Source organism: Quercus suber, unplaced genomic scaffold, assembly GCF_002906115.3.
Source record: "Quercus suber isolate HL8 unplaced genomic scaffold, Cork oak 2.0 scaffold_265, whole genome shotgun sequence".
Taxonomy (NCBI): Eukaryota; Viridiplantae; Streptophyta; class Magnoliopsida; order Fagales; family Fagaceae; genus Quercus; species Quercus suber.
The window spans coordinates 340002-346980 of NW_027069721.1; the positions used below are offsets into that span (position 1 = coordinate 340002).

The 6979-nt window shown below is 32.2% G+C and overlaps 1 long non-coding RNA gene and 1 pseudogene across 1 annotated transcript; both read right to left on the reverse strand.

Moving 5' to 3' along the window:
* Positions 1-2421: 2421 nt before the first annotated feature.
* LOC111984263 (protein ACCELERATED CELL DEATH 6-like) overlaps positions 2422-6979 on the reverse strand; it is a 16992-nt pseudogene continuing 12434 nt past the window's right edge.
* Positions 5937-6979, reverse strand: LOC112009912 (uncharacterized). The gene is made up of 2 exons (XR_010632089.1): positions 6883-6979; positions 5937-6328 (listed from the first exon to the last, which is right to left on the reverse strand). It is a non-coding gene; the product is annotated as an uncharacterized LOC112009912 (long non-coding RNA).

Sequence of the window (6979 nt, forward strand, 5' to 3'; positions counted from 1 at the left end):
ATAAAGGAATACGTACCCACCAGCGAAGCAATGGCGCTCTGAGGCTGTCTGAGTCGTAGGTAGAATCACTTCCCCCATTGTACGTCCAATTTTTCATCGTCCCAGTGGTCTGCATCCTCTGGAATGCTGAAGAAACTCATCAATGTCACAGGAGAGATGGCACAGTCACTCCATAATTCTCTCTATTCTCACCACTCATCACAATGATCAACAAATTGAACATCTCTCTAAATAATTTTTCCAATTGAAACAAACACCTTTTGCACGCCAGATTAATGTGCATTTGAAGCTGAATTTTATCAACAATGAAAATAATAATGAAGTCCAAATTCACATGCCATTCATAAAAAGAACCAAAATCACATGCTGTTCAATTAGTAATAATGCGAATTGCTAAGTTCTTGTGATAACAACATTATAACACAGCAGGCATTAAGGTCCAAACAAACCAAAATAAACTCAACATTTAAATGTAATAAATCAATTTCATCCGAAAGATTTTCCATTCAATCTCTTCCTTGGTGCAAATAAGATCTTACTCAAATGACACTTACCCGTAACTATATGATCTAAACCCTAAAAAAAATATTATGACCCTTTGCAGTTTGCACCAAAACCTTTTTTTTTTTTTGGGTGCTTTTGACAACAAGGGTGTCTAAGATGGTGGTTAGAGGTTTCGAACTACTATAGTAACCTTAGTAACCATTAATACTACTATAACCATCCAAAGACATAATTAACTAATATGGGAACTTAATCAAGTTTACTTTATGCTCTATACATAGCCTCCATTAAATAAAACTTAGGAAACACATTATGGATAATTAATTATCTTAATTTGACAAAGTCTAGAACAACATTAGAGTTAAGAGGCCAGTGGAACTCACAAGGTTTCTATAAGGACTATGATTAGCAAACCACAAGAGAATAAAACTAAAATAATAAATTTTAATTGAATAGATTTTTAATGGTTTAGTAAAGTTAATTTAAATTGAGAGAAAATAACAATATATTAAAGCACTAAGGTTTAGGGATTCATACACAACACATTTATTTGTAGTTTTAACAATATTTATTTTATAACTCATCTAAAATTTATACGAAGGATGATCTTAGTCGGATGATTAAATAATAAAAAATCAAGAATTAATTGTCTAAAGTAGTTTTATGAAATTGATTGATTTTAGGCAAAAAAAAAACTAGTGAATTAGTTCGCATGGAATACTAAGCATTTAACGTGCCCGGAGTCTACGATAAATCAAAGAATTATACAAACCTAAGATAGGTTTGTATAATTAAAAAATATATTTTATATCCTTTAATTATAGTAATATTGGCATTTAACTTTTTACTTTATTTGATTCACTCCATCCGTTAAATCCATTAACTTGTTTGGGAGTTCATAAGGGAATGGAATAGAATTATAATAAAAGAATGGAATGAAATGTACTTAAGGGAAATGAATGGAAAAGAAAGGAATAAAATGTAATTAAGTAACCATGTTTGGATATTTTAAATTAAATGAATGGAAATGAATGAAAAGTAAGTAACTTTGTTTGGAAGTAACATAGAGGGAAATTAATAGAATCATTTTATGTCAATATTACTATTAGACTTCTATTTTAAAATAAAAAGGCAAAATATATATGGGTATTTTGAGAGTTTTAATAAAAAATTCTCTATANCCCAATAACTTTTACCCAATTTCTCCCTCTCTCTTGAGAGCTCTATGCCCCTCTCAAATGACTCCACTCTCATAGCCATAGAGACAACTCCTATGCCACATATTAATTGCTTCATCCACACATTAATTAGACTTTGAAAATATTAAAACGTGCCAATTGACTTGCAAAACTCTTGATTAAAAAATTCTATTATTAAATTTTTTTCAAAAGAAAAAATACAAATAATAAATAATAAATTAATCTTAATAATGCAACTTTATCAACCTCTAGTATTGATATTCCAATTTTTTTAAATCTAAGAAGAAAGAACTTTGGCCCCCCCTAAGTTTGAATCTTGGTTCCGTCCCTGATAGTGAAGATTATATGCCAGTAGACATATAGAAAGAACTCTGAAAAATGTGTTTGTTGTATAATATATGATAAATTGACCCCGCTTTCTAATCAACCTAAACCATTTTCCTACATTTATGGAGGGACATGGAGAAGTGGCGTGTGTAGATCATGCCTGCCTATGGCACAACACTTGTCAACTAATTAAGTATAAAATTGCTCATAGTTGTTCAAAAAATAATCACTTTGATTCAAGACTAAGAAAATTAAAAAAAAAAAAAAAAAAATTAACCAGTCTTTCAAGGAACAAATAGACAAATTAATCAACCCAAATCGTGTTGCATATGTAAATGTAATAGAAGTGAGGATACATGAACTGAAACAGTTGTGCCAATTAAGTACGTGACTACCTCTCGATCGATGCTGCAGCTGCACTGGCACGCACGCAAGCACATGGAAATGGAAAAACTAATGCTTTTTCTTCCAAGTACTTCAAGAAAAGGCGCCGCTTCTTATTAATCCAAAACATACACATGCCCCAAATTTCATCCAAATAACTTGAGCATCCGATACTTATGAAAAGGCCGGGGATGAAGAAACACAAGCCGATGACGCTAGTGGCAATGGCAAGATCCGAGGAATGCATTAAAACAGCATACGTGCCCGCGACAAATGCCAACACCGTTGCTCCCATGGCAAGTATGGTGAGGCAGAAGGCCAGTAAGGCCAGTAGGAAAGTAAAGCCTCCAAGATTCTGCTCGCGAATCAGTAGTGGCATGAATAGGTAGATAAAGGCAGCACAACAAGATTGCACCATGGCTATGGTATCTGTAATAACAAATACTCTAAAAGCTGCATTTCTGGTCAAAACTGCAGAGCCTGGTTGTGGGCCTTCTTGACCTATAAAACCTCCGGGCATGGTAATACCTGCTGCAAAAGTCACAGTTGCAATGAGTGTGTCCACTACCAAATGGAATTGGGATGCATTTTCCATGATAAAAACAAATCGCTCTCTATGGCCTTTAGACACCTCGAGTATGTAGTTAGTTTTTCTCTCAAATTTGATATCGTCTCGGAAGAATCTTCGAAATTCTTTAGGACGATTTCTCTTAAATGCACATCCAATGTCTGTAAACTGAGTCATGTAGAACAAGAATTAGTTAGTGTCTGAGAAAGGGAATAACCAGGGCCAAGGATAGCAAATTTTTTGAAAGGATGATGATTGACTGCTGCCATGAGAGAGGATCCCGTAGCAGAATTTTCGCTACCCCTAGCGTGGCAGCAGTTCGGTACTCCACCTTAATATTTGCCACATAGTTTGAACCTCTTTTTTTCCCCACTAAAATTACAAATTACACCACTTAGCAGTCTATTTTCAATTTATTCTTTTGGGTTTTATTTTTCTCATTTCAATTCTTCAACTTTAATTTGTTTTCAATTCATTTCTTTAGTCCAATCTTCTTGTTAGTTTTAAAATCTTTTAAGACCTATTTAATAATGTTGTTCTAGTAATGTTGTTTAAGTGCTGTGAAAATACAGGTCATATTGTTTAAATAATGAAAACTGTTATTTAAACAATACAACCAAATAGACCATTACTTTCCAAAATAACTTAGTTTTGGTGGATTTAAAAATACATATTATATGAAGGTAGATGGAAGGATTACACTGGAATAGATGATTTATTTTTAGAGAGATAGTTTAGACCAAGACACTAATTATTCGACTACAAGAAACTTTAACAATTGAGTTAACTGGAACTCATATATATATATATATATACTTTGTCATGCTGCAAAAACTCTATCTCACATATGCAGTCACTTTATCTATGTACATGTCTAATTTTAGATGCTAAGATGTTTCTCTTTTCAGAGTGATAAGTAATTCTAAAAAATGTATATAGTATTTGTAATTATTTAGAATAAAATTTGCAATTTTTTCTTCTTCTTTTTTTTTTTTTTTTTTATATGAGGGTGCAAACTAGGGATGGCAATTCGTGTTTGCGTGTCGGGTTCGGGTTGTGTCGACTAATGAGTATTCGACTATATATGTCAATCCTAACTCAATACGTTTATTAAACGGGTCAAGATTTCTCAACTCTAATAAAATCTGTTTATTAAACGGGTTTGCCGTGTCAACCCATTTATCATATTTTCTCAAAGGGAAAAAAACATACAAATTTTGGTATTAACCAAATTGATCTAAATTATGAAAAACCAGAAAAAAATTTTAATATAAAATTAGAAACTAACAAGTAAATACATCACAAATAATCATTTAAAATTAGAACATATCTCAATATCACAAATAATCAATCATATATAATATGTTAAAGAAAATAAACCACAACAACTAAAAAGTTTATATATCTAGGGTTTAAAGTGTATATTAATAAAATATTATTTAATTAAACAGGTCAGACATGTCAAATGAGCTCCATGGATTGGACACTAACTCGACTCATTTATGAAACGGGTCAGTTATGTCAATCCGAATATAACACGAACTCATTAATTTTCAACCCATAACCTATTAATTTTGTGTCGAGTCATGTCGTGTCCGTGGGTTGTGTCAAATTTTGCCACTCCTAGAGCAAACAATTATCCAATTTAATTGAAATATTTTCATTTAGTCAATTAAATTTGTTAACCCACCCTACTGGCTGGCATTAGCCTAAACCTCAAGGGTGTTCCTCATAGTCTATGTGTGAGTGTGTGTGTGTGTGTGTTTTTTTTTTTTTTTTTTTTTTTTTAAGAAAAAAAAGTTAAACAACCTAGCAACTTTGTTTGTTTTCCTATAAAAAAAACACCCCACGTCAATCCAAAAAAAAAAAAAAACCTAAATAGATATATACACGTCCTTTTTTTTTTTTTAAATAGATTCATCTTTAACTCCCACTAAAACGTTGTCTATAAAACAAAACCACTCTCTTGATGGTATTTAAATTACTTTATTCATTTAAAAAAAAATTAAAATTAAAACAAACGCAGGTTTCTTTGTAAAAACACATCTGCCATACTAATAAAATAAAAAAAAAAAAAAAAAAACACATCTACCATTATTGGGAAAAAATATATATATATATATATATATATTTTTTTTTTTTGAACTAAAAGAGCCTCTGAACACGCGCGTGCTTAGAGACTTGTTTTTTTTATTATTTCTATTAATATTATTGTTGGTCTTCCTCTTTCTTTTTTCATTCCTTAAACTTAGATCAATTCACTCTTTCTTACCTTGCATTAAATCCTATGAACATTAAAAAGAAACCTATTAATATCTTGATGTGATATTAAAGAGTGATCATTATAGAGCATCCACCATAAGTTTAAATAGTATATTAAAAAAATGTCCCTTTTATTGTAAAGGAAGAAAGAAAAGCATAAAACAAAGTGTTGATGTTCATTTGTTTTGTCCGATCCCTATACTGCATATGATATGAAGTAAAATCTAAAATGTAATCAGTTGCATTTCCTATCTTAACATCAAGGATAATTGCTCTTTACCATCAATTAAAAACACAATGAATTAAATAGCAGGAAAAAAAAAATCCCTCAATGAATATCTTATTGTTGTCCCTTCCTCAAGGACATAAACATTCCCAGACCTATATGAAACTCATTGACACCCTTATAGCCCGTTTGGATTGAAGGAGGGAGGGGGAGTGGAGAAAAGTAGAGTAGAGGCAAAAAATTAGCTAATTTTGAGCCAAATTCCACTCTACTTTACTTCTCCTCCCTCCCCCTCAATCCAAACAAATCATTAATAATATCATTGTGAAGCATCAAGCTTGACAGTTGACACCACTTATAAGGGATCACATGCAGTGGCCTATCATGTCAATGTACTAAAATGGCCGGAGCACCAACTAAATATTCTCTCTTTTCTTTTTTTTCTTTTTTTGGCTGAATGACCAACTAAATATTACAAAAATCAAAATTGCTTGTAGTTTTTTTACATGGAAAAAGGAATCGCAACATAAACTGAAATAGCTGGATCATGCATCTCTCTGCAGATGATGATTGTTTGCAATCTTGCTATTTCTTCCTAACTGGTTGTGTTGAATTTCACTGTTTTAAGAGATAGAGCAGCCAAGGCAGATAATACACAACTCATACAACTGTACAAAGCTATTTTTTTCCTTGAAAATAATGGAAGCTAACACTAATTTTAAGGCTAAAATGAGCAGAAAATGTGCCTGCAAAAACCATGTTCTCATGGAGGAACTGCATCAGCCAGCCTTAAAGGATTGGCCCTCTAAACTTCCAATAACCACTGGCAGGATGATCTATGATTCTTGATGATCTTTCCTACAATACAGATAATTAATGTGAAAAAAAGGAAGAGAGAATGATATAGAATTGGTTTTCAGAATACAACCCAACATAACAGAATTAATCAGCTGAGACGTGTTTGACACCATGAGCTAGAAGTCATTTTTTTTTTGTTTTGTATAGCATGTGAAATGCTTTTGCATGTTACTTAAGTTAATTGAAACTGGCCTTTGTAGTTGTAGCCAAAAATGATTCTTTCCTCAAACTATTGTTGGTCAGTAGGGGATCAAGTCCAGAAGTGGCCTTATAATTGGTAGGTCCTGCTTCAAGAAACTTTAGGTGTGTGAATCTCTGCATAAATCTTTTAGTAGGATCTAGACTAGGAAATCTTAAGGAATGGGAGCAAAAGAGGATGGTCTCTCATTAGATTTATGGGATGTTTGAGAATCTCTGTATCGGTCCTTTTTCTTTTCAAGGAATTATGTATCAAATAAATGAAAAATTACATCCTCTTCGTGTGGCATCTGAAAATATAACAAGAGGAAAAGAAAATGGCAAATTGAACTGTAGGTCTCAAAGAGCTCACTTACTTTGCTAATCCAAATAGACTCATCTCACACCGAGAACTTCATGTAAGTGGAAGAATGACATCTAGATTATTCTTCATTAACCATGTGCTGGGATAGA